This window comes from Terrapene carolina, unplaced genomic scaffold, assembly GCF_002925995.2.
Source record: "Terrapene carolina triunguis isolate 2854851 unplaced genomic scaffold, T_m_triunguis-2.0 Scaffold84, whole genome shotgun sequence".
Taxonomy (NCBI): Eukaryota; Metazoa; Chordata; order Testudines; family Emydidae; genus Terrapene; species Terrapene triunguis.
Window position 1 is genome coordinate 19,207,837 of NW_020664435.1, and position 27,623 is coordinate 19,235,459.

Here is a 27,623-nt window from a genome sequence, read left to right on the forward strand (position 1 = left end):
CTAAGCAACTCCTACTAAACTGCCACATTTTAAGTTGTTATGGTTTTCAAGTAATAAAATACCCATGAAATACCCTACAATAGCAAGAAATGCTCTGATTTCATTCTTCTCCATATTTCACATCTTCGGTGACTGACTCACTTCAACAAATCCTTGTACAAGATCTGCACTAATGAAAAAAATGGCTGCTAACAAAGCAGCACATCAAAATATCAGTATTTTGATCTGTTAAATGTGTTGGATCCTAACATATCATTAAATAGGTCAGGCTAGACACTTTCTGAACGACTCTTGTACACTCCTCTGGCACAATGAAACTCTATAATAAGAATAAAGTTAATCTGTACAGGAGGAAGAACTTTCTCATGGTCCAGTCCAAGGCTGTGGAATGAACTCCCACAGCAACTAAGGACCAGCACAAACTTCACCACCTTCCACTCCAAGTGAAAGGCACATTCCTTTGTCCTATCTTTAACATAAATACATAGCAACATGTATATTTAAAAAAAATACGAGAGCAAGATACTCCTCTGCACACACTTCTCCCCCTGCAGAGAGAATGAGAGAACAAACACCACATGACAAATGCTAGTCACATTACTTAACGAACTACTGGAAAGTGCTCAGACACAATGGTGGTGAGCACACTGTAAAATACTATGTAGAATAGAATAGTATGTGTGTCTAGCTAAAATAGAATTGTCATAGTCTTATAAATAAGAGGATGGCTCACTTTATTCAATTGACTAGTTACTGTATATGTTAACCATCCTATATGAATCATACGTACCCCAACCTTTGGTACACCATAGGTTCCAATATGACTACAGGCAAAAGGCATTTACTTGTTATGTGATCCAAAAACACACAAAATTCCCATGGGCTTCCAATGATGTCTCCATACTTTTAGAGACAGTCTAAACAAGAGGAATTTTATTTAACCATCACTCTATGTGATTAACTAATGACCCTCCAATATTCTTTTAACATGAAAAAGCTACTAATTCCGCTCCTTTTTACAAGGGAATCTCATTGCCGTGCATGCTCCTTGTTTCATTATTTTTTTAAATTGTAGATATAGTATATTATGCACCTCCGTTTTTTGCAACATAGTCAGCCTATTGTTAATTTTGTTTTTTCACATATTTCAAGACTTTGGGTCACCCTTTTTATCTATTTATTTGTTCTACTTCTCCAAGTAACATAAAAAATTGTCTTTCAATGCTTCTCTGACCTACTTTTAGTTTTGTTCTGTCCATTTGGTGAGTGTTCGTGATTCTGCTCCACTGTAGTACGGTACATTGATGTTATACTGCATGAGATATTTGTTGAATGCAAGCGTCAGGACGTCAGAGACTCAAGCACTATGGGCTGAACACAACTGTAACGTCTTCAGTTTCCTCAATTCTGTTGAAAATCTTTTAATTTTTTCTGTATTCTTCACATATCATTCAAACAAAGACTTGTTGAATGACAAGCATTAAGTGGACTCTGCAAGAGAAAAATCCTTTTCTATGCATTGAAGCTCAAATTTGCAAAAAGAGCTTATAATTCTGAATATTTCAGTTTTAGGATACCCAACTTTACATAGCTAGGGCCTGATTTTCAGAGATGCCCAAGCACCCTAGGCACTAACTAAAATAAACTGGATTTCAGACTTAAAACTTGAGATGCAGTGCACACACACACACACAGATTCTTTTTCAGGGAAACTGATGTTCGTTCCTAACTAAGGCACCACTGCAGTTGCATGTATATTTTTTCCTAGATAAATGCTATTGATCCTCAGTATATCCTGCTTTAAATGATTATGCTCAAAGTTAGAAATCTTTCAGTGATATTTTGATTAACAATCTAATAATTACAAACAGTTGTCCATTTTCATTATCTTTAGTTTTCACACAAGAGGAAAGCAAAGGCACCTATCTTTTTTATATCATCACCCTTCATCAGGATGAACAACACTATCTTTCTTTCTTTATTAAAGATACCTGAATCATTTTCATACCATTTAAGTATACTGTCCTAATTTATATCCAGAAATTATTTTCAGAACTGTACATGTTTATCGTATCAAGAAGATTTTAAAAACATTTCTCTATTGGCTGATGGTATAATACCTGTCTTGTAATCGATCATGCCTGAGAGAGACAATAGGGTCTTCAGACAGCTTTTATCTAAAGTTATCAACTAAATCACAGACAGTTCATTTTCTCCTTTTTGTTCATAGTCTATGCTGGAACTACAACAGTGTGATTCACTGTTATATAAAGCAGGTCCATATTTTCTTCTTGACTGTATGCCTCTTGTCAAAGAATCCACATGCCAGCACTAATGTGGAAGTGGCATCACTGGGAAAGAATGTGCAGACAGAATAACAGTATTTATTTCTTTTGCCAGAATATTCTACCTATTTAAAGATCTTAGAGCAGGCAGATGGGAAATGCCTAACAAAAATACAGGCCAAGAGGATGTAGAGAAAGAACAGGTTAGGATAGACCATCTGTGAAAACTTTTTGAATTTCCGATGTAAGACTTGAATAGTTGGCATAAAAAAAATGAAAGCCCCATTATCTCCAGATGATGCAATGTTGGGTCTGTCTTAAACTATTACAGAAGTGCTTTGAATTTGTAGCAGTAACATAAGATAATGATGGTAAACATTTACTATCATCATCTGAGTTGAATTCAATAGGTTAACCCCCTCAGATTCCCCTGCCTGCGCAAAAAGAGGTCTTTCCTTTATGCTAGTTTATACACAGCCTTTTCAGTGTTGGTATATTGTTCAATGCAAGAAGGGTGATTTTGGTCAGACAAATTTGGCAACTCTACGTGAATTCCTCAAATCATTTTAGTGAAAATCGAAGTGGATCATTTTACCACTAAACTTACAAAGACTTCTAATTCGGTACATGAAATCTTACTATAAAATAACAGAGTATATAGTTAGAGATTCAGTTTTTCTCATTTTCACTGGTTATTTTTGTGCTTAGTAAGTTTAGAATAAAATAATTTTTCTGGGTTTATCTGAATTGTGACTCAATAAATTTAAGCAAAAAATCAGTTGTTTTACTAGCATTGAAATCAATATAAAATGTTAAAAATCAATAAAAGCTTGAAAACAATCTTACTATTTGCATCTCTCAAAACTGGGTGACTGGGCAACAAAATGGCAGATGAAATTTAATGTTGATAAATGCAAAGTAATGGACATTGGAAAGCATAATCCCAACTATACATATAAAATGATGGGGTCTAAATTAGCTGTTAACACTCAAGAAAGAGATCTTGGAGTCATTGTGGATAGTTCTCTGAAAACATCCACTCAATATGCAGCAGCAGTCAAAAAAGCGAACAGAATGCTGGGAATAATTAAGAAAGGGATAGATAATAGAACAGAAAATATCATGTTGCCTCTATATAAATCCATGGTACGCCCACACCTTGAATACTGCGTGCAGATGTGGTCGCTCCATCTCAAAAAAGATATGTTGGAATTGGAAAAGGTTCAGAAAAGGGCAACAAAAATGATTAGGGGTATGGAATGGCTTCCGTATGAGGAGAGATTAATAAGACTGGGACTTTTCAGCTTGGAAAAGAGACGGCTAAGGGGAGATATGACTGAAGTCTATAAAATCATGAATGGTGTAGAGAAAGTAGATAAGGAAGTGTTGTTTACTACTTCTCATAACACAAGAACTAGGGATCACCAAATGAAATTAATAGGCACCAGGTTTAAAACAAATAAAAGAAAGTATTTCTTCACACAATGCACAGTCAACCTGTGGAACTCCTTGCCAGAGGATGTTGTGAAGGCCAAGACCATAACAGGTTTCAAAAAAGAACTAGATAAATTCATGGAGGATAGGTCCATCAATGGCTATTAGCCAGGATGGGCAGGAATGGTGTCCCTAGCCTCTGTTGCCAGAAGCGAGGAATGAGCCTCAGGGGATGGATCACTTGATGATTACCTGTTCTGTTCATTCCCGCTGGGGCACTGGCACTGGCCACTGTTGGAAGACAGGATACTGAGCTAGATGGACCTTTGATGTGACCAAGTAGGGCCATTCTTATGTTTTCTGTTACCATACAATAAAAAAACATATTGGCCATATTGTTGCTATGTCTGACAAATAGTGAACCACAGAAAACATGAGCAGGAAGTGATACCAGCTGTAATTTACAGCGAACAATCTGAAGAGGACCTGTCTTATCTTGAAAGTCTTTTAAAAGCTATCTTGCCCTCCCCCTCCTCCAAAGTTTTTTTAAACTAAGATCTTAATTTCTAACCAAAAATTGGAATCCCTGTATGATACCACAATTAGTGAATACAATAAGTGAACCTTTCAAATTGGAATGAAAAACAAACAGATTTTATAACAGCTCCTAAAGTCATGTTTATAAAGCTGTTCCCAGTCTGAACATCAGGGAAAAGATAGGATGGGGTGAAAGAAGCCCAGGCAAATAGCTGTATTTTCTGTCTTTTTTATGCTCTTCTTGTCCAGAATTATTCCATAAAAAACAGAATCCATATTTTAAAAATTGCAGGCTCAATTCAAAATTATTCATCTTTCTCCATGGGAACAAACATGTTGCTATGGAGATGGACTGTAGCAAAGACAAAATATAGATACAGATAGATTCCCTGGAGGAACTTAATTCATGACATAAGTTAACTACTTAAATAGTATAAGCCCTGTCCAGACATGTCTTGTTTTGGAGAACTGCTGCTTCAAAGATACAATAAAATATTCACAATCTTCCACTATTAGTGGGAACTGCTTTACGAACACGATTAAGCACCCTTTAAAAATAGTTTATCTCTTTTTAGATAAAATGACAGTACAGCAATCTTTTTTATGGCTACATCAAGCTTTATTACAATATAAGGGGCAATAAATAACAAGTGAACTGCTCCCCCCCCAAAAAAAGATAATGTTTGCAGAAAAAAGCAGAGATTGGAGCTTTATTAATGCAAAGGGAAATCTATAGCCATCTAGTACATCCCTGCTATCACTATACTTTGCAAAATGGCTATTTGGAACAGAGAGAGCAGAGATAAACTCAGATCCTCCTGCTCCAAAAGGCCCCTACCACTTGGTCTAAGCAAGAATCTCCATTAGCTGTTCAGATTATAGGATAACTAGGCTTGGCAGAATTCAATTTTTATTTTTTTTTAAATAATTTTGATGGATAATATCAGTGTTTATTTTTTAAGCATGTGATGTGCTAAGTTCTCTCTAAGCTGCGTGGCCAGGCGGCTGCCCAGTAGGCTATCAAGTGCCACGCACTTCAGGCGTCCCTTTCGCGACTGCTGCGCTGCTCCTGCCCTCTGCCTTGGAGCCCTGGCCAGCTGCTCCAGAGAGCCTCCTGCTGGCTGTGCAGAGTAGCACTGATATCAGGGTGTACCCCTCCTCCCGCCCCTGTACCTCATCTCCACAGAGTGGGGGGATAGGACATGACAGGGTGCAGGACAGGGCTCAGGATGGAGGGAGCTTGCTGGCAGCTGTTGCTGTGTCTGAACAAGCAGGCTACAGAATGCTGAATGCCCATCTACTTAAAAGGACAGCGTACTTAAAGGGGCAGCACATGTCTCTCTCACTCACTCACACACACACACACACACACACACACACACACACACACACACAATGTGTGTCTCTCTGTCTCTCTCACACACACACACACACACACACACACTGTGTGTCTGTCTCACACACTCTCTCTCTCTCTTTCTCTCTCTCTCACACACACACACACACAGAGTGTCTCTGTCTCACAAACACACACTGTCTTTCACTCACTTCCCAATGCATACTTATATTGTTGTTGTTACTTGATACTTCTTTCAAAGTGTGTTGTTTTATTTTTTTTACTTTTAATTTTTTTCATAATTTTTATTTCTCTTACATTTAAATTTAATTCTTTGAGTAGTGAGTTCTAAAATGCCTAACCTGTCTTGGCTGGAGTAATTATCCCTATGGTAACTTTTAAAAAATATATCTTATATCTAGGTTTTTTGTTTCTACTAGTGGCACACATCCGCACATTACCTTGATATGATGCACATAACAAAATTTATTCCGCACATGGAAGGAAAAAATTAGAGGGAACACTGGTGACGGGGTATTCCTGCCCTGCACTAGGTCGGAAGGGGTTAACTCCATACTATGGACTGAGGAGGCCATGTCCCCTCTCTCCTGCTGGGCATGTTCCAACTGGACCCACAGTATAAAAGGGAGCATTTCAGCTCACTCTGGCCTGACTGAGGAGGAAAGAGGATGTGCATTGCAGGCTCTGACCCGGGAGCTGTCGGAGCCCCAGACCAGGTGTGCCAAGACCCAGGAGAATACCTTGCTGTCTGCAGAAACCCAAGCAGGGAAGGTGTCGTCAGGATCCTGGCCTGTCGCCTACCCCAGAGAACCAGAGGGCCTGCAGACTATGGAGCAGAAAAACAGAGTAGGAAGTAACCCAGGGGAACCAGACGTTGATCTGGTTGTGGTCCTGGAAACAGAGTCAGCATGTTTGAGAGGGATCCCTTCTGACCCTCCATCAGGTATGCTTGCCACTGATAGGGCCATGGGCTGGGACCCGGTGGAGTAGGAGGGCCTGGGGCCCCCTACCCCAGCCAGCAACCAACTCCTGGGTGGTGCCCACCCCACCTTAGGCTGCTAGGCCACACCACCCTGCGCAGGAGGGTGGCCTTACTGACTCCAGCCGCTGAGCCACGCCGCCCTGTGCAGGAGGGAGGCTCTACAGACTCTGGCCAGTAGGTCATACTGCCTGAGAAGAAGAGCGGTTATTTGGACTTGGCAGCAGGATCATAACATCCCCAAGGGGTGACGGTATAATTACCCCACGACAAAGCATTTTTCCAATTTTTATCGATTTAAGTTTTCACAGTTGTGGAAAATTATGAGAGGATCAGACAATAACAGGGGTCAGAAAATAATTATGTAATGACAGTAGATGTTGAGATTCAAGAAATTAAAGCTTTATAACCATTAATACATTTTGTGAAGATCACATATAAAAATGTACAATGTACATAGCCTTAAATCCACCTCTAATAAGTTCTCATGCAGCATTTTTCTTACTTTGCTTACCTGTATATTTTGATTATTATTGGTGTATATATTATTTCATTGGTTTGTGTGTGTGCAGTGAAATTGACATCTACCAACATTTACCAATAAAAATCTAATCTTTCCAAGCCTGTTTATAACACATGACTGAGCAGTTCTGATTCTGTCCATTAGAAGCTAGCGGTACACATGTACACTAGCCAATTCATTACAACCCAAATATAAAACTGAGTCATTTAGGGCTCAAGTAATCACAAAAGGGGATATTACAATGATGTTTCTCTACAGAAGTCAGTAATTCTCTGACTGACTGAATAATTTCATGCAAGGGTCACTGTTAAATTTATGGAAACACACTATTGTATATACATATGCTGTCTAATAACATAGTTTCCATTTTAAATTAAATAGTTCTCACAGCATTATCATCTGTCCCTAGCTCTCTACTAAGTTATCGTGCATGATAGTCCGTTCTATTAAATAGGCAAATTGCCACCGTTCCTACAATTTGCAGACTAGGCCTTATTTTCATGGATCTGGCCTTTTCTGCAAGTATACAGTAGCTTGTACGACAACTAAAGAATCATAAGTGTATTTGGATTTTACAATGATTTGCCACAAGGTAGCATCACAACATATGTGAAAGCTAGGTGTTGGTTGATTCCCCTTCTCAGTGGCTCCCAAATATCAATCCTAAAATCAAAGCTTTTGGGGTCTGTGATTGTGAATGTGTACAGAGTCCATGCATTAAAGCCTAGATTTTTAAAGGTACTTAGGCATTGCTTTGCTCAGGACTGCAAGGCCAAAGTGACTTAAAGGGTTAAGTCTCATTTTTAAAAGTGACTTAGTCTGAACTTTTTGTTTGTGGCACGGGGCATTCTGCCAAAGCCTGCATCTTTCCGACCAGGGGGTGTAGGCACTACCTCCCCATTGTATGTCACAGGTACATCACTTCTTGGTTAGCTAAGTGGCAGTTGGATGGGTTGGCTTTAAGCCCTGAGATTTTGAGATCCTGCAAGTTTGCAGCAACATGTTTTGTGTGATCATTCCAAGTCTTGCTATAGATGACAATATCATCGGTGTACATGGATGCATATTGGTCATGAGGTTGTAACACCTTATCCATTAGCCTCTGAAAGGTGTCTGCCAAAAGGCATCATCCTGAATTGATATAGGCCCAACGGCGTGTAGAAGGCTGTCTTCTCTCGGGACTCTGGGCTCAAGGGGATCTGCCAGTGTCCGTTGGTGAGATCAAGGGTGGTAATATAACTGGTGGCCCCCAACCTCTCCAACAATTTGTTTGACACATACCCATTGGCTTCGGGTATGTGTCAAACTTTGACACCATGTTTGACTTTTTAGAAGGCAATGCAAAATCTGGTCGACCCATCCTGTTTAGGCATAAGCATGATGCTGCTCCGCCATTCACTATGTGACTCCTTGACTACCCCAACGTCCAACATGGGCTGCAGCTCCTTTTGCACTGTTTACCAGTTGTGTTTCAGCAACAATTGAAAATTATCTCACACCTTTTTTCCTGGCTCAGACTCTATGTAGTACAACACCAGGTGAGTCTGACCTGGCGTCACTGAAAAGACTGTAGAGAAGGACTGGATAAGCTTTTGGATCTGTTTTTCTGGTTCCGCCCACAGGCCCTCTCCCAGTGGCACTTAGTCAGAGCTGGACGATATGAAGCCCTGTGGCCAAGTTCTGGTTTGGGGGAAAATGGCTTATCAGGAGCCCTTCCCAATCCTTTCATGCCTTTAGCAAGTTGATATGATACAAATTGGTGTCTTTCCTCTTTCCAGGCTGGTGAATTCTGTAATTTACAGTGCTGATCTTTCTGATTACTTCAAAGTGGCCTTGCCATTTGGCCAACAGTTTGGATGCTGACGTGGGTAGTAGAAGTAATACCTGGTCCCCTGGTTGGAACTCCCAGATGCAGGCCCCCTTCTTGTAGGTTTGCCCTTGCCTTTGCTGTGCCTTCACTAGGTTCTCCTTTGCGAACTTGCTCTAGATCTTTAATTTCTCCCTCAGTTGTAGAACACACTGATGTTAGTTTCTTTGGAAATTTGCTCCTCCCATGTCTCATCAAGGAGGTCCAGTATTCCCCTTGGCTGCCTTCCATACAATAACTCAAATAGGAAGAACCCCATTAACACTGGTGGAACCTTGCTGATGGCAAATAGGAGGGACGGGAGCAACTGGTGCCAGTGGTGTGGTTCCAGGGCTACCAACTTCCTTAGCATGCTTTTCAAAGTCTTATTACATCATTCCATCAACCCATCAGATTGGAGATGGTACATCAATGATCTTAAGGTCTTTATTTTTAACAGGCCACACAGGTCTCTCATAAGCTGGGACATAAAATTAGTACCTTGATTGGTAATTATTTACTGAGGGATCCCCACCTGGGCGAATGCTTTTATGAGCTCTGGTGTGAGGGTTGTTGCCTTCATGGAGTAGAGGGGGATTGCCTCAATGTATATCATGTGCTGTAGTCTAGTATAACTAATATGTGTTGGTAACCTGCCATGCTTTTTTTGAAGGAACCCACCAGATACATGCTGATTCTCTCAAATGGAGTTCCCACCACAGGAAGCGGTATCAATGGGGCCCAGGGTACCTTCTTTTGACTTGCCACCTGGAATTCTGGGCAGGAGTTGCAGTACTCTCACACTTCTTTGCAGTCACCTGGTGAATAAAACTGAAACATCACTCTCGCAAGTGTTTTCTCCTGACTGATGTGTTCCCCACAGGATACTGCATGCACCAACCATACTATTTCCCTCCAGTACTTCTTTGGGACGAGAAGTTGCATTGATTCTTAAGCTTTCTGGTCTCATGGTCTTTCTCCGCTCTATATGCTTTATCTCCTTTTAGCTTGAAATGTGGCCACTGCTTTAGGAGCTGCAGTTCCGCCACCTCCTGATTAACCTCCTGATAAACCTGGGAGAGCTGTTCATAGGCTTGGATTAAGGTTGGGTCATTTCTCTGCTCCTCTATAAATTCAACTCTGTCAGAAAATAAATCGGTCTTCATCAGCTCACTTAGTCCTTTCTGTCGCTTAATATTCCTGAGGGAAGTTTGGATAGTTGGGGGTGGGAAGGGCTCCTGCTTGTGCGAGTTGCACTTCCTAGGCCTGGGTCCTGGAGGGGTTATGCCCCTACATGCTACCCTTGAGCTGTGGCCGTGGTCTTGCCATGGTCTGATTGCCATGTCCCTCTCCTGCCCCCCATCCCTTTCTTGCTCTCTCTTCTATGGCCTGCCTCAGCCAGGGTGGGGTTGAGTTACCTGGGGGGGGGGGTTCTCCACTTTGGGACCAGTGGTGAGTAGATAGTTCTTGGATAACATTACAGCCTCCAAGGACACTTTGGGATGGTGCTGCACCACCCACTCTTGTCCTGGCCAGGAGGGTTTGGATAAACTGCTCCAAGACAACTCTTTAAGCTACTTGGGTTCCCATTTTCTTGTTGGGCTGGAGCCACCACCAACCATGTTCTCTTGGACATTGTGCCACCCTCCAAGGTCATGACCCCAGGTGGGAACCTTTCCCGTCAGAAACGCTGGCGGTGAGTTTCAGATAAAATATCAAAGCCATCCAAGATGGCTGCCTTAAGCCTAGGGTAATCTTTCAAGCTGCTGAATCGAGGCTTCGATCTGCAGCCTGCGTCATCTCCATGAGGTCTGGGGATAGAAGAATGGTCCAGCTATCCACGGGCCAGCAGACCACTGTGGCAACCATCTCAAAGAATGGCACAGGTTTCTCAACCAGCCCCATTTTTGTTAGTTTCAGAGTGGATATTTAGGGCAGGTCTACACTACAAGGTTAAGTCAAGCTAAGTTATGCAACTCCAGCTATGTAAATAACATAGGTGGAGTCTACGTACCTTAGGTCAACTTATTGCGGTGTCTACACTGCACTGGGTCGACGGGAGAAACTCTCCCTGTCGACTTACCTTATGCTTCTCGTTCTGGTGGAGTACTGGAGTCAACAGGAGAGTGATTGGTGGTCGATTTAGTGGGTCTTCAGTAGACCTGCTAAATTGACCCCCGGTGGATTGATTGCCACAGCATCGATCCACAGTAAGTGTGGACAAGCCCTTAGTGTGGGACTCAGACTGACACCTCCTGGTACTGGGTCACCTGGCATATTCTGGGGCTATAAAATTGTGGGCCTCTGTTCTACTGGCTGTTGTTGCTGATCCCTTTGCTGTGTAGATAACTCTCTAATGAGTTGCTGCTGCTGCTAGGCTTGCTGCCAATGCCAAGCGACTAGCTGCTAGAGCAGCTGGACCTGCTGCTGTTGCTGCTCCATGACCAGTTGAGTAGTTCGTCCATGTCCGTCTTCAAATCCCTTCCTCCTTTTTTTCTTCCCTTCTTTCTCTCTCTCTTCCGCCCCCTCTCCCCCCAGTGCCCCTTTCAGGTTGCCAGCATTCTCCACCAATTTGTAGCAAGTTTCACTCAGAGACCAGTATGATGGGTTCACCCAGGGTGCCACCTGGAATTGAAATACCACTGAGCCCCCGACCCACCAGCCTGGACTCCCTTTTACATTGTACTGCTGTGGCAAGCTGCAAAGCGCTCTCTAGCCTGCACTTTCACCAGCATATATACAGGGACACTCTCAGCCACAGTTTCATGCAGGCAGCTCCCTGGGAAGGCTCCAGCTAGGGTACCTTCCAGCTCCTCAAGCTGTCACCCTCTCTGGAGTATAAACCCCAAATTATACCATCTTGTACTTCACAGGGAACTGTACAGCATAGGCTCATAAGATTCGCCCCCTCCCTCAATGTGGAGAGGAATATGCCACAGCTTTCTGCCCCTTGGTTATGATTTCCACATACTAGTTTAGATAAAGCAAAAACAAATGTCACAGAAATATCGGGTCCACCTAGCTGAGAGCCAATAACAGCCAGACAGGGATAAGGAAGAGTTGCTTTATTTTGCAGAAGAAAGGAGAGCTTTGCACCTTGGTACAAAAACTCTGTTTTACACACATTTTACAGATTTTTTATACAATTTCAGACAAAGGCCCTTGCCGTGTTAACACTTGATTGGTGGTTGTTAGACCCGTGCTTTTGCTATTTGGTCAGTGAAAACCGGCTTGGGGCTTGTTCCCTCTGCCTCAAGGCAGAGGAGAGAAGACAGTTTAAAAGTTCAGGCTACTGTGTAGTGAGGTATTTGCTTCCCCCTAATGGCCACTGGCTGACATAAAGGCTGCTAGCTGTTAAGGGGGGGGGGGTCACTAGTAACTTTCACAGTCCCCCCTTCGGGCCTGACAAGCTTAAAAATTGTCAGGCCCATTACACAATTTGCGATTAAGCTGGAGGGAAAGATATTTAGAGTCAAGCGGTTCTGGAGAACCATCTGCCTTAGTTTTTTTGTGTGCAGTTGCCAAGTCCACCAGGGCATCGGCGGTAGTTTAATTTTTTAGATGTCTCGGTGAATTACCTAATTCTACATGCTCTCCATGGACCTGGCGGGATTCAGTATGTGGGAGCCCACACCCACCTTATTGGTCCATATGCTTGGAAGGAGCATTGAGAACATTTGCACTTCCACCCAGAAAGTTTCCAAGTATGTCTTCATGGCCACAGATCAGATAGTACTCCTGATGTGTCTGTAAGGGCACTGGGCCAAGCCTGAACATGCTAGATCCCACTGCAATGCCTTCCCAGCCTTAGTGATATTTAATACTATTTCTGTCAGCAACTTCTGGGTCATAGAACTAAGGGCTTACCAATTCCAGCCTGTACCTGGGTTAGCTGTGCCCCAAAAATAAGGCTAGTGGCCTTTTTTAATTGCCCCAATTTTTTATTATGTTTTTGGCTTTTAAAAATATTTTAAACTGCTGCTGCACTATTGGCCCCATCCCATAGGGATCCGGTCAAGTCTCTCTTCTTTCTAGAGGAAATAACCCAAGCCCTCTGTTGTGCTAATCTAATGGCAGTCCCCCGTGAACAATTTGGGTATGTAGAGGTGATCTGGAAACTGGATAAGGGTAATGAAAATTTAACAGTCCCTAGTTTAGTGTTAATTACAGTTTATTGATATTTTAATACATTTCTCTTTGGTGTAGTACTATATCACATTCCCAAGCATGGATTCCACAAGTTTCTTCCTGCCAGTGTATAATTCTTTGTTTTTTTACCAGGGTCAGTTCTTAATGTTTTTTGTAGGCAGGTGTGACGTTATTGATATAATCTGGGACCATATAGATCATTGTTGCAACCAACGTCCTGTAGTGGCACCCAAATCTTGTATAAAGGGGGTCAAATGGGGTGTCTAAGACAAGGTTATGGTTTACTGGTTATGATTATGCTGTCTGTATGTGTGTATCAGTTTTGTAGTTGAAGTTATGAATATTGGCTCTATACTGTCTGTATTTCAAAGTTATGCTATGCTGCTGGGTGACATCCCAGACAAACTGGTGTTAGCTCTGCCTAGCCTGCTTGATGGCCCATTAAGGACCATCAGCTATACAATGGACTCATTGAGAGAAGGCAAATATGCCTTGAGACTCAGCAAAGTATGCAGGGACTGGCCCATGTGACTCCAGACTCCATTTTGTTGTAATTTTCCACAGTAAGAACAAAGGTGTTCTTACACCTGGAAAAGACTATATAAGGCTGATGCCTCATCTCCATCTTGTCTTCAATCCTGCTTCTTACCTCTGGAGGAACTTTGCTACAAGCTGAAGCTTTGAACAAAGGACTGAGGACCCATCCCAGCGGGGGATGTATTCCAGAGACTTGATTTGAACCTGCAGTTTATTCTATCGCTGCTGCAAGCCTGAACCAAGAACTTTGCCATTACTGTATGTAATTGATTCCACTTAACCAATTCTAACTCTCATCTCTATCTTTTTCCTTTTATGAATAGACCTTTAGATTTTAGATTCTAAAGGATTGGCAACAGCGTGATTTGTGGGTAAGATCTGATTTGTATATTGACCTGGGTCTGGGGCTTGGTCCTATGGGATCAGGAGAACCTTTTTTCTTTTTCTGGGGTCTTGGTTTTCATAACCATTTGTCCCCATAACGAGTGGCACTGGTGGTAATACTGGGAAACTGGAGTGCCTAAGGAGATTGCTTGTGAGACTTGCGGTTAGCCAGTGGGGTGAGACCGAAGTCCTCTTAGTCTGGCTGGTTTGGTTTGCCTTAGAGGTGGAAAAACCCCAGCCTTGGGCTGTAACTGCCCTGTTTGAGCAATTTGTCCTGAGTTGGCACTCTCAGTTGGGTTCCGCCAGAACTGCATCGTCACAGCAGGAATCCCTGGACTTTGGTGGTTTCAATGGAGCAAGTGTTCCTTCTTCTCTTTTCCTGAAACAGTCATGGTTCAGCATTATACAGGGGAGAGGTTACTAGCACATCACCCTGTAATGGTTTTGCGTCTTCTAAAAAAAATTCAAAGGCACAGTAGGTCTGTCAGTGGACAAGGGAGAGGTTACTAGCACTTCACCTTGTCTTTTTTCCCTTTTTCCTGCTGTCCAGAAGGCACAGCAGAGCTAGAAGGAGAAATAGGCTTATCAGTCGGAGAGTCCTCCCGAGGTGGAGGGGTCTTTTTACAGTGAGAAGCATGGGTCCAGGTAGGCAGTCCTTGGCACTTCACAGCGGTGTTGGTGGTTAACAGGACTTGGAAAGGGCCTTTCCAGCATGGAGCCAAAGCAGTCTTTAGTTGACAGACTTTACATAGACTCAGTCTCCTGGTTTCAATGAATGGCAGGGCTGCTAGGGTCTTTGGGTAGCACTTCTTTTATCTGTGAGGGCTGGTCTACACCCAGCCGCTAGTTCGGCGGCTGGGGATCGAAGTTCTGGGTTCGACTTATCGCGTCTGGTCTGGACGCGATAAGTCGAACCAGGAAGTGCTCGCCGTTGACTGTGGTACTCCAGCTCGGCGAGAGGAGTACCGCGGAGTCGACGGGGAGCCTGCCTGCCGCGTGTGGACCGCGTCTGAACCGCGGTAAGTTCGAACTAAGGTATGTCGACTTCAGCTACGTTATTCACGTAGCTGAAGTTGCGTACCTTAGTTCTACTTGGGGGGTTAGTGTAGATCAGGCCTGAGAAAAGAAACCTAACACATTTCATTAATGCCTGGCAGTGTTTTGCAGATTTCATAGTTGCTTGGGCACATTCAGGCCCCCCTTTTCTTGGCTGTCAGCCAAGTCTTAGCTGTGGGCAGTGTCCTTGGATGGGGCCAGCATCTTATCTTTGGACTGAGCTTGCTAGCTATTTTTTTCCAGTTAACTCGTTCTGTTCTTTTTTCTTCTTTCCTTCTTGGGTTCTTTTAACCTACAAAGGAAACTTCCACTCTTCACTCATACACCTTTTCCCAACAATGAACACATACACATTGCCATTATACAGTACATTAGTCTTATTACTTAATGTATGCCATGTACACCCTTCCAGTAAAATAACTTTATTACAGAGCTTTGGAGCAACAAACCAGGACAAACACACACACTTTTGAGGAGTCCACTCGGTACAACCTCTGGTGTCCAATAGCTTTCCTCCCTTCCCAGCCCTCTGGCTAGAAATCTGAGGTAGCCAGAAGGATCCCATGGGCAATATGGGGAATGGGTTAACCTTCCATGTCCTTGCTTTCAAAGACTGTTGGTACGCAAATTTTAATAACAATTTTGGCCATAGAACACAAAAATAATTTCTATTGTGCCAGTAAATGCATGGTACATTGAATGCTATTCAGCTGGCATCCGTTTTCTCTGATGATCTGAAAGACAAAAGAACAGAGGTCTACCCCTTCTGGGCAGTCACTTATTGCTTAAAATATTTTCTTTATATACACATACTCTTGTTGATTTTAGGCAAAACAGAGGAATTACCCCATATTTCCTTGTATTTGTTTCATAGGCAGCCCAGGTTTCAGTGGCTTCTACCTTATTAGTTAGAAAATTGCATTAATACAGATGCTTTCTGGCTTGCTTCCAGATCCAAAACTATCCACAGCTTAAAGATTTTTACTTAAAAAGGGACACAATTAACTTTCCCAGACTTTTGATTGCCTTTTACTTCTAACTTCTGCTTTCAAACACACAGTGATCTGAAAAAGACAACACAACCTATATTGGTAGGTTTGCATTTCTTTTACCTCTACTATAATATACACTGCACATGTTCTGGGGAAAATGCACATCCTCTCCACAATTCAATTTTTACAACACTAGCCACATCAATTTTTACACAAGGTGTAACTATTTCTTTTTTGAACACCGGGTAAAGGCCATTTACTTAACATATAATCCAAAGGGCTATCCTTAGAGGGTTTTACCAGAGACCCACCCATTTGCCTGCTGACACTCTAACAGAGAATTACACAGAGAACAGAGGGAATTATGGCCTAATAGGATCCTATTACAGGAATTTCTACTAATACTGACCGCTACAGGGGACGGAACAGAAGGATCCCAATTCGACCTCAGAGCTTCATCGCATGCGATGGCTTCCACTCTGAGGAATTACAAATGAGAGGCTCAGTTCCGTTCACACACCTAACGCCCAAATGTATAAGACAGAAATTCATTAACCGGTTAACCAGAACAGAACCAGACCAGAACCAGAACCAGATAGTGTCTCCTTATCCTATTAGGACTCACCTTATCGGAACACGAACCCCAGGGGCTGCGGTGAAGCAAAGAAAAGGGGCGAAACACCCGGTTGGTGCCGTTCCCAGTTCGCCGCAGCCGTCCGGAGTCCAATGTCCGAGCTAGGAGAGTCCCGGCGGAGTCGCCAGAAACTGTCACCGAAATATCGGGTCCACCTAGCTGAGAGCCAATAACAGCCAGACAGGGATAAGGAAGAGTTGCTTTATTCTGCAGAAGAAAGGAGAGCTTTGCACCTTGGTACAAAAACTCTGTTTTACACACAGTTTATAGATTTTTTATACACATTCAGACAAAGGCCCTTGCCATGTTAACACTTGATTGGTGGTTGTCAGACCTGTGCTTTTGCTATTTGGTCAGTGAAAACCGGCTTGGGGCTTGTTCCCTCTGCCTCAAGGCAGAGGAGAGAAGACAGTTCAAAAGTTCAGGTTACTGTGTAGTGAGGTATTTGCTTCCCCCTAATGGCCGCTGGCTGACATAAAGGCTGCTAGCTGTTAAGGGGGGGAGGGTCACGAGTAACTTTCACACAAATTTATTAACTACAAAAGATAGATTTTAAGTGATTATAAGGGATAGCAAAAAGATCAAAGCAGATTAACTAGCAAATAAACAAAATAGCAAAGTAAGCTTAATATACTAAATAGATTGGATATGAAGAGCAGATTCTCACCCTAAGTGATGATACAAGCAGGCTGCAGATTCCTAAGGGGAAGCTGCACTTGCTTTACAGCTTGGAATCCCCAGATGTTCCATTCATAAGCTAAAAATCCATTTAGCCTGGGTCCAGCACTTTCTCCAGTTCAGTCTTTGTTCCTCAGGTATTTCCAGGAGTCTTCTTGGGTGGGGAGTCAGTGAAGAGCCAAGATGATGTCACTCCTCTGCCTTATATAGCTTTTGCATATGGCTGGAACCCTTTGTTTCAAAGCTTGGCTCCCACACCAGTTAATGGAAAAAGACTGACATCACAAGATAGAGTCCAGCACCAGGTTGACCTGGTCACATGTCCCTGTAGAGTCATAGCAGCCATCCCCCATGGGTTGTTTGGAGCATTTACAGGAAGGCTCACCAGGTGGGAGAGAAGCTTCTCCTAAGGCTATTGTTTCTTCCTAATTGCTCATTAACCTGAATGGGCCCTTCCAAGCCAGCCATCTAGACTGAGAATAATTTGCCTAGTGGGCGTTGCCCAGGAATAGCTACGTGTGAAATAGATACAGTCAATATTCATAACTTCAGATATAAAAATGATACATTCATATGTAACCACACACATCCTGCGTGTGGTGTTCTGTCCCATGTAGTGGCACCAAGACCACTTAGAGATTAATGAGTCTGCTACAGCCTGAGCTAACAGCCATGTGGCTTTTAGCTCATGCAGTAGAGGCTCATGCATTTAGTCCAGTGGCCCCAGGTTCGATCTCGCCTGCCCACAACCACGTACAAATAGGATAATCATATTCAGCCAATCATAACCTTTTCAATGACATCTCACATGACCCATCTTGCATAAAATATCATAATAACATCATTATGAAGAATATGGGTGCAGTGTCACAACCAGCATGCCTAGTGGGCAGGCCATGGCCTATCAATTCCCCAGTACCCCTGGAGTTCTCTCACCCTGGGAAGGTGGGAAGGTAGGGGGACCTAGGTCCTCCCTCTCCATTGGGTCCAGCTCAGGGCCCAAAGGGGATAATGTCTTGGTCACCTCTTTCCGGTGCATCTGACCAGCATTCCCTGGGTTGCTTCTTACCTCCCCACTCTCTCTTCAATTTGGGGTGTGGTAACAGCCTGCTTTCTCCCCAGCAGGAGTTCCCAATCAGTCCCAGTAGCTCAGTCAGTCAACTGAGCATGCCCCAGCTCTCTTTCTAGTGTCCAGTAATTCTCCCTGAGCAGAGAGTGCGGGAGAGGAAAAGGGGCAGGCCTTTATCTTCCTAGTTGGGTATTACCCATGATCCGGACCCTCTCCTGTGGATCAGTTTGTCCCCAGAAGCTGAAAACCAGCTTCCTCCCTCTGGAGAGCTTAAGGGGACTGAGTGGCTCCATGGTGAGACTAATAGTAATCCAGAGCATACATTTGTTACTGGCTTTGTGGAATCTAATTATATAATTATAAAACTCCAGTTTGGGGTGTCTGCCCTGTTTTCTGACAGTCTGACCTAAGATTGATATGTGACCCACAACTGAGAGTGCCAGACACCAGGACTCCTCCATTTGGAATTTGCTCCGCAGCTGCTGAGGGGCAGGGCCCCACTGGTCCAATATTGCTCCTTCACTCCCTTAGCCCAGGTCTACACTATAAACGTACGTCGCTATAAGTATGCTGCTCAGGACAGGTATACTGACTGAACTCCCCGTGTAGACAGCGCTATGACGACAGGAGGGCTTCTCCCGTCGACTTAGCTCCCACCTCTCGGGGAGGTGGAAAACCTACACTGACGGGAGAAGCTGTCCCTTCAGCGTAGGTAGAGTCTTCACTAAGCACTACAGTGGCACTGACGCAGCTGTGCTGCTGCAATGCTGTAAAGGTAGACAAGTCTTTGTATGGGGTCTGTAAATCCCAACACAAGCTACATACAGTTCTGCTAACCTCTACTAATAGTGTTAATGTGCAGCATTGCTTGTAGAAGTTATTTTGTCTGAAAGGTTTTTCCCCCCCCCCTCTTGAAAATTGTATACATGTCGCCAGCCAGACAACAAAATCAGAGGTCAAAAAAATAATACAACACATTTAGCCTCTGAAAACCAGTAGCAGACACAACCCTATTAAAATTCCATCAAGCGGAAAGTCCACATAGCATAATAGATACAGAGTAAGGCAAGAGAAGATAATGGAGTTCATCAGGCATAAACAATATATTAAAAACGATTAAGTCATCAGACAGTATATTCAGAATAAAGTCATATTAGCATTAGACAGATACAGTTTGGCCAGATGCTCACTTCTTAATTCCACACAAACAATGCCGCACTGCCGAATACTTTGGAATGGGCACTTCAGTTTTGTGTGTCCACATCATAATTTTTTAGTGACACTAAATCCTAGCAAATAAAATAATTAAAAAAAAAGGCACTTATTTGGGGATTTCCATTCTACATCAAATTCCCCTTCCCTATATCAGACAGACCTTGAGCACCGTTTGTTTAATTTGAAAGCAGAGATGAGAATAAATAAAGGAACCATATTCAAAAGAGAAAGTAAATGCTAGGCCATATTGACAGTTTTACAGAACTTGCTTTCCCCAATATAGACATGAAGTATGAGCTCCAGTTTCAGTAAATCCTCTCTTTAATAATGGGAGACAACTCAGTGAAATATTTCCCACAGTCAGAGAACATTGAAAGTCAGTGGGCAGATCCTGGTCTCCACTGTGGCCCTTGTTTACACTCCTCTGAGAGCATATAGGACTTGTAAAGGGAATACATAATAGCACCTGGAGGAATTTTCCTGGTGCTGAAGCAGTTCTGGGATGGTGAATATGCTCCTATGCTACCTCTCAGTTCCAGTGTAGAGGCTTCTGGGAACACAGAGCCTCCCACCTATTCCGTGCTGCACAGCAGCCCTTGTGGCACTCACCTCATGACTGCCTAAGTCAGAGTAGCCCCTAACAGTGGCGGTGATTTTGCCACTAGGCCACTCCAGCTTCAAGCCACTTTTACCTCCCTATGTCCATCTTTCCCCTCTTGTACTTTGGCTTCTCTATTCCACTTCCTAAGAGGTTCAGCAAAATACCTTACTCAGTATATTGGAAATCCAAGAGGAGTTAATCGGAATATCAGATATGAAAAGATTGCTTTACATACCGAGGCAGGAGAAGGATCCGTAATATCTCAACAATTTAAAAAAATACATTGTGGGCTACCAAAAATAGAAGGTCCGATGTTATTCAGAGTATGTGTGCTATAAATACAAAACCACAAAAGGTCTAACTACAGAAAATAGAATACAACAAGCCACACAGTACTGTAGTTTGCATGAAATCTACCTGATAATGGAAGTGATTGTAAAGGATACAGTCATATCTAGAAGGACAGAAATACCAAACTAATGTAAATGTCTGACAGAATGGAAAACAATTACAGAGGAACTTTGAAAGAGGAAGTGACAGCTTGTTGATATATGCAAATTATTAGAACTGGTTGAGAATTTTCCATCAAAATGTTATTGTTACAGAAAATGTTGATTCCCCAAAATCAACATTTTCTGAGGGTAAATTTTGTTTTTGCTAAAATGTCTAAATTTTCTGTTGGGAAAATCCAAATCAAGTATTTAATTTTTGGGTTGGGTTGTCTTGAATTGAAACATTTCAGTTTGTCAAAGCATATTGAAATATTTTGGTTTGGGTCAGTTTGACATTAATCTGTGTCCGTCTGAGTTGTTGTGATGCTTCATAAGAGTTGTAGGTAACTCATGCCCCTATTCTCCCCCATGAGTGAAGGCCCGACAACCTACCATGGAGTCTTCTCTAGTTGAATGCCATGATACATCATGGACGTCCTGTGAGTGTGGTGAATCATGGGAGATATAGTGGTCTGGACAATTAGTCTGGCCTATAGAGGAGAACGGGGGCCTGAGGAACCCAAGCTACAGTTCCCACGAGGCACTGTGGGAGGTCAGGGGAAGCCCATATTAATGTCAAATTGACCCATATGAAACAGGTTGTTAAAACATGTCAAGAATGTTAAAAAATTGTTTTGGAAATGTTTTATTTTGACATTTTTCTAACAAATCAAATTTTTGGAACTTTTCTTTACAGATTTTTTTTTTAATATATATTTCAACTTTTTGTCTCATTTGGGAAAAAAACACAAATGTCAAAATATCAGAATTTTCTGTAGGATGAAAATTCTGATTTTCGATAATCGTTAACATGGCACTGTAGGCCCAATTTTCCTCTAACTAATACCATTTCAAATAAGGAGTTGATCCACTAAACTCAAGAGAATTATACTATTGTACAACTTGTGTATCAGAGATGGGAGCCCATGGCACTAACAGTGTAAGTGACTGATGCATTTGAAAATGCATTTTAGGCTTCCAAGTAATTTAGGTACTTTTGAAAATGTTATCTTTTGTCAAAAGGATTTACAAACCTAGTGAGAGAAGAAGTTATCTGGCAGGTGATGAACAAAGAGCCAGGATAAAATTTAGAGAATTATATAGGAAGGTACATGGGAATATAACTAGGGAGTAATGGAATGGGATGATATTGAGCAAAACAAAATTTTGGCAAATATCAGTAGAAATTTTAAAGACTAAATATGATTCGACTGTGCAATAAAGTCCCAAGAGAAGTAGTAACCCTTCCACACTTCAGTTCTTTGGAACTCAATTGCCTAATATAGATGGCCAAATACTTTACAATGGCAGGTAAACATCTCTATTTCACAGATGTTGAAATTTAGCCACACAGCATGACCTGCCCAAGGTCAAACATCAGCTCAGTGGCGGAGCCAGGAATTCAATCTACGTCTCTTGACTCTCAGTTCAGTACCCAAAGAACTGGAGATTATATGGAAGCATCTGAATAAACAAGGTGAGATCATTTTTCTTTGAATATAACAACATATATATTTTATTAAAGGATAATGCCAACAGTGCAAGATTATTCCATCAAAATAAAGGAGACCAGAATTTAAAATATTGTCCAAACAGATATGCTGAAATTCCTTTGGTAAGAGTTCAATAAAGTCTTAAACCTCCTGCATCTCACAGAGAATTGGTCCAATGAACAATAAATAATGTCTAAAAGCATATGATGCAATATTATTTAGAAACAAGAGTCCAATGTCAGGACAGATTTGAATTCAATAAAGTTGCACTATTTTATATGCTACAGATGGAGATGTGACTGAAACCACTGTGAATATTTATCCTTCCGGCCAAGCCACTGGTACCTGATTAGGTCAGCAGGTATTTCATACTTGGATGCCTTAGATAAAAAAAGTTACACTTCTGGAAGAAAAAGTTTGAGACACTAGAAATGATCAAATGGATTCTGTTTACATTACATTTATACAAAGTTCAGATTGCAAAATATGTACCAAAAAGCATAAGCCAAGCTCTCCAAGCCCATTAGCTGGCATCAGACCTTCTCTGTTCACCTTCTATAGGACGTCCTCCATCTGTCTCAGCCTTCTCTCCTTCATTTCTTGGTCTTCTCTAAATCTAGTCTCTTCTGTTACTTTCAGATTGTAGCAGTAACACTTGCTTGGTACATCTTTATTCTATATTCCCGTGCGGATCAAGTTCAGCACCATCCTGCAACTCTGACACCAATGGAAACTCTGTTGTATCTGAATGAAGGGGAGAAACCACAATTCCTTAGGTCTAAGACACTTGTCACCATAGTACTCCCAAGTAGTAACAATAACAATGTACAAAAAAATTCTCCCTTCCCCAGTTGTAGGAATAAAACTTGAATGGGTAATAGTTTGAGAGTGTGTGTGAAGGTAACTATGTATGTGGAAAGCTATTGTGAGAACATTGAGTCAAGCGATGGGCTTTGAATTCATTTCTGAACACTGAAATCCATGGCTATTACCCTACCATATGGGCAGTTCCTGTGAATATTCTGTTTTTGGCACTCAAACCTCATGCTATTGGCTGATACATGCAATAGTTCTATAGGTACATAGCTGTGGAGGAACGTAATGGTCATGAAGGCAGAGAGGCGATCTTTCAGGTAGTTCAGGTCAATGCTCCTGAGCACTGAGAATATTAGCACAGAGACCTTTAACAGTGCAGGGTTGCTGTGTTGCCAAAATAGACAAACTTCTGCATTTCTACCAGTTGGAGCCATTTCAGGGTGTGATGATGCTTGTGTTATAAATGATAAGACGCAGTAATCAAACCTGGAAGTCACAAACAGATGGATCATTAGGGCTAAATCTCTGGGATGCGGGGCCCTATCTACTACAAAAGCAGATGTCTCCCCTAGAGCTGGCTACAGGAAACACAGCAAAACCACTTAGCTTCTACATTCCCTTCTATCATCTCTCTAGCCCCACTTATATAAAGCTAGTGGTGAAGGGGAAGCATTGCAGTATGATTAGGAAACAACCCTGCAGTAGCCGGACCAGGTGACCTGACGGGTCTTTTCTATCTCTAAACTTGCAGCTATGATTCTATGGAAGTTGTATTTTGGTTTTCACTTGGTCTTTCATATTATTTAATACAAAGCTGTCACCAACCAGTACTGGGTCTGAAGAGCACCATGGTGCTATTTAACATGAGCTAATGATGTACTCCCCAAAGGATTTTTCAGGAAGAGCAAACTGTCAGTGCAATTACTAGAAAGCCTACCTCAAAATATTTCTGATAAGGAGGTGCTCGCTCTTCCTTCCTCCCAAGAGACAGGTATCAAAAAGCAAAGCACTCAGATCAAGGGGCACCGCACAAACTGGAATAACTAAGCATTTGCAGGGATTATATATATACACTACAGCAAAGAGATTTCAAAACTAATTGGAGAGAGAAGTTAGGATTTGAAGCTAAAGTTGGAGCCATAATGAATATATAGATAAGATTAGATTAGATATCACACTGCATGGCTGATTTCATGGAAATGAAGTGAAGGAGAGAGCTATGGAAGTAGAATTGGCTGGAAATATTCTGAAGAGAAGTTTTCCACACACTCAGGGCTTGCAGGCTCCTAGCAGCCTGCCTGGTGGGCTGTCAAGGAACGGGAAGCCTTGGGAACCCTGCATCTAATTTCCCAGGGCTGCCAGTCTCCCTGCTCCTCAGCAGCACACAAGGAGCAGGAAGCCGGGAAGCCTAGGAAATACGGGAGCATATTTCGTTTCAGAGATATTGTTGAGGTTGGTGTTTCTGAAACTGGAAGTCCACAATTCTTCATTTCAAAGATTTTGGATTTTCAGCCTGATTCAGGACAAAGGTTTTTATAGAAAAAAAAATTTTTTTTTTTCATGGAAGTCCATTTCCTGGCCAGCTCTTTTGTGATTTCTCATCACAAAACAATCAGCTGGATGAGAAGAGACAGGATGAACAAAACAGAGGCTTGAAAGGGGAGACTACACATCTGAGCTGTTACAGAATCAAACTCTCGTGCCCTCAAAAACGTCCTAATTTGATCCATAACTCTGTAAACTCAAGCTATCTCATCTCTGTCCTCTCTCGTTCCTTCACCATAACTGTTCTCTGCATCATGCTTTGTTGTATTTAACTTAGGGATCAATATTGTAAACACTAGCAACATAGCAATTACTACTCTGAATGATCCCACTGAGGTCAATGGGAGTATCTTTGTGGGTTTGTGCCCCTAGATTGTAAACTTCATGGGTCGGCTGAAATTCTGGCTCTACTGAAGTCAGTGGCAAAATTCCCATTGACTCCAATGGGGCCAGGATTTCACCTCATGTCTTTAGTTTCTACTTAAAGTGCCATGCACATCTATGACATGAAATACAAGTATTAAATAATGATGTCTCTGCAAAGAGGATAGTCAATCAACAGTAAGGGTCCAATTTTCACTGAGCCTCATTTACTGAGCCCACAACATTTGCAAGTCTTATCTATTTGCATGTGAAGTTCAATTCAGATTTCACAACTGGATAACCTTTACAAAACCCTAATCTATGGGTACATACTTGTCCTCTATGTTTCTCATCCCATAATTGAGAATGATAATATTTGAAAGTACATAAGAGATTTCCTTTTAAGATCAGTTTTCTCTATCCAGAATCCTAGCTTCTAGAAAAAATCCAATGTTCTCAATGACAACTCTTACATTGATGATCATTCTAATGGGGAAAACAATTCAGCATTCATTCAGACTATAATAGGTAAGTGAGACACTTCCCCCCCCCCCCCCCAAATATGCTTCTGGTCAGAGCCGGCTCCAGGCACCAGCCGAGCAAGCTGGTGCTTGGGGCGGCAGCTTGTAGGAGGCGGCATTCCGCCCAATCCTAGGGCGGCATGGCCGCTTTTTGTTGTTGTTGTTCCGCTCCGGCCGCCCCCTGTAGGGGCCAGCAGCGTGGAGGACGGGAGCGCCCTGCAGCAAGCCCGGCAGGGCAGCCTGCGTCCTTCCCTCCCAGCCGACCGGAGTGGTGCGAAGCCCTCCCAGCAGGGGGCATGGTGGGAGGGGCCGCGTGGAAGCACCTCGCTGAAGTCCTGGCCACCCCCCTTCTCTCTCTCTCCCCGCTCCCTCCCCCTTCCCCCGCTAGCCAGGGCACATCTGCAGCACAGGGAGTCCCCCTGCACCCTGGCTCTGGCCGCGCCGCAGGTTTTTTTTTTTGCTTGGGGCGGCCAAAAAGCCAGAGCCGGCCCTGCTTCTGGTATAGGGAACTTCTTAAAATATATGTTTTTGGGAAAGATATTTTAGAAGTGTTAAAAAATCGTAGAATAATTTATATTATAGATAGAATAATTTATAAAATGTCAATATATTCTGGTGTCTCAAGCTAATCTGCCTCTCCTACCTACGCTTTGCTCCAGAATTCTTCCCATCTTATGAATACATGATGCTGCACTCTGGGTTGGCAAAAAAGATAGCTGTTTATATCCAATATGGCATACTGCAGCAGAGAAAGTTATGATGAGTCTCATTCATTGGGTACATGGCTTCACTTCTGGACTCAAACGGGAGAAATAGGTACAGTTAATATACTGTGACTGGTTTGTCTTTGTGAAACATATAGACTCAAACAAGTTATATTGCTAATAGCTGAAGAACCAAGCAGCAGGATATTACAGGACAATATTTTATGGGGCTTTACATGCTTCATGTATATTCAGTCTCTGGATTCAACCAGTGAAGGGATGTTCTATAGCCCCATAAAACACTCTTAAGCCAGATTCATTCCCAGCATTGGTGGTGCAATTCCATTAAAGCCCATGGAGTTCGGCCTGCTTACACCAGTAGTAAATTTGGATCCCCAAATTCTGATGATTAAGATACAAACCAAAACTGGTTCAGGAGAGAGAGAACCTTCAGTGGAATGATTACCATATACCATATTGCTCAAGTTCCACACAGTTCAATAAATGGAAGCAAGGTTCCAATATACAAACAATTCTCGATTAGCTGGTAACTGGGTTGACAGTTTTCTCAAGATATCTAGAATAATTCAGAAGACGTGTGTTGCCAGTGATCTTACTCCATTCTTAACACATAAATTAATGGCTGTTAGTGCTGAACATATGGTAATAGTCATTTTTTCCTCTTGCTTTTTAGATAATCTGGTTGAGCCAAAACTTTAGAAACAAACCCTGAAATCCTGATGGACAGAGGGTCATGCTAATTTCCTCCTTGATGAGTTTATTACCCATAAAGTGAGTAAATTAGGATTAACCTATAGAACTACACATATACTGACCAGTGTGCCAGGAAAGTGGCAGCGATTGGTCAAGAAGCTGTGGTGGAGCTGTTTTAAATGCAGTTTTTCCTTTGCACTGTGCATAGGTTAGTAGATGTTAAATTTGAGCTTCCCTCATGTTTTCTTTATGTGTAAATTACAACCGTTATATATTTTCATATTTGCTTTCTTTAGGTTATCCTTAGGTAGAACTCTACCTCTGAGTTAGAACTTAACCGGCAGCCAAAAATGATGAACCAAGAACTCGAAATGGGGTCACTGTGCTGTTGGAGGTGAAATCTTTGTGACGACACAGCAGATTGAGGCCCAAATACTGATGTTCGTTAAAGACAGTCATTTTTCCTGATCAGATCATAAAGTACACAGCTGAGGAAGGCTACAACGCTCATAGGTGCTGGCTACATTAGCTGCACCTACACTAAAGTCAATGCATTTGCATCAACATGCAAGCAGAGTTTGTCCCATTTTACATAATTTATGTCTCACTCTGCTCTAGTCATAACACCGAGTTTTTTGACCTTTTTAATATTTCATGTTTTGAGTAGCTAGGAAGATTCTTCCCCACAGATTACAAAGGT

General features: G+C 42.3%; 1 long non-coding RNA gene across 1 annotated transcript; it reads left to right on the forward strand.

Moving 5' to 3' along the window:
* Positions 1 to 22,137: 22,137 nt before the first annotated feature.
* Positions 22,138 to 26,309, forward strand: LOC112120585. The gene is made up of 3 exons (XR_002909208.2): positions 22,138 to 22,244; positions 25,410 to 25,512; positions 26,165 to 26,309. It is a non-coding gene; the product is annotated as an uncharacterized LOC112120585 (long non-coding RNA).
* Positions 26,310 to 27,623: the final 1,314 nt, after the last annotated feature.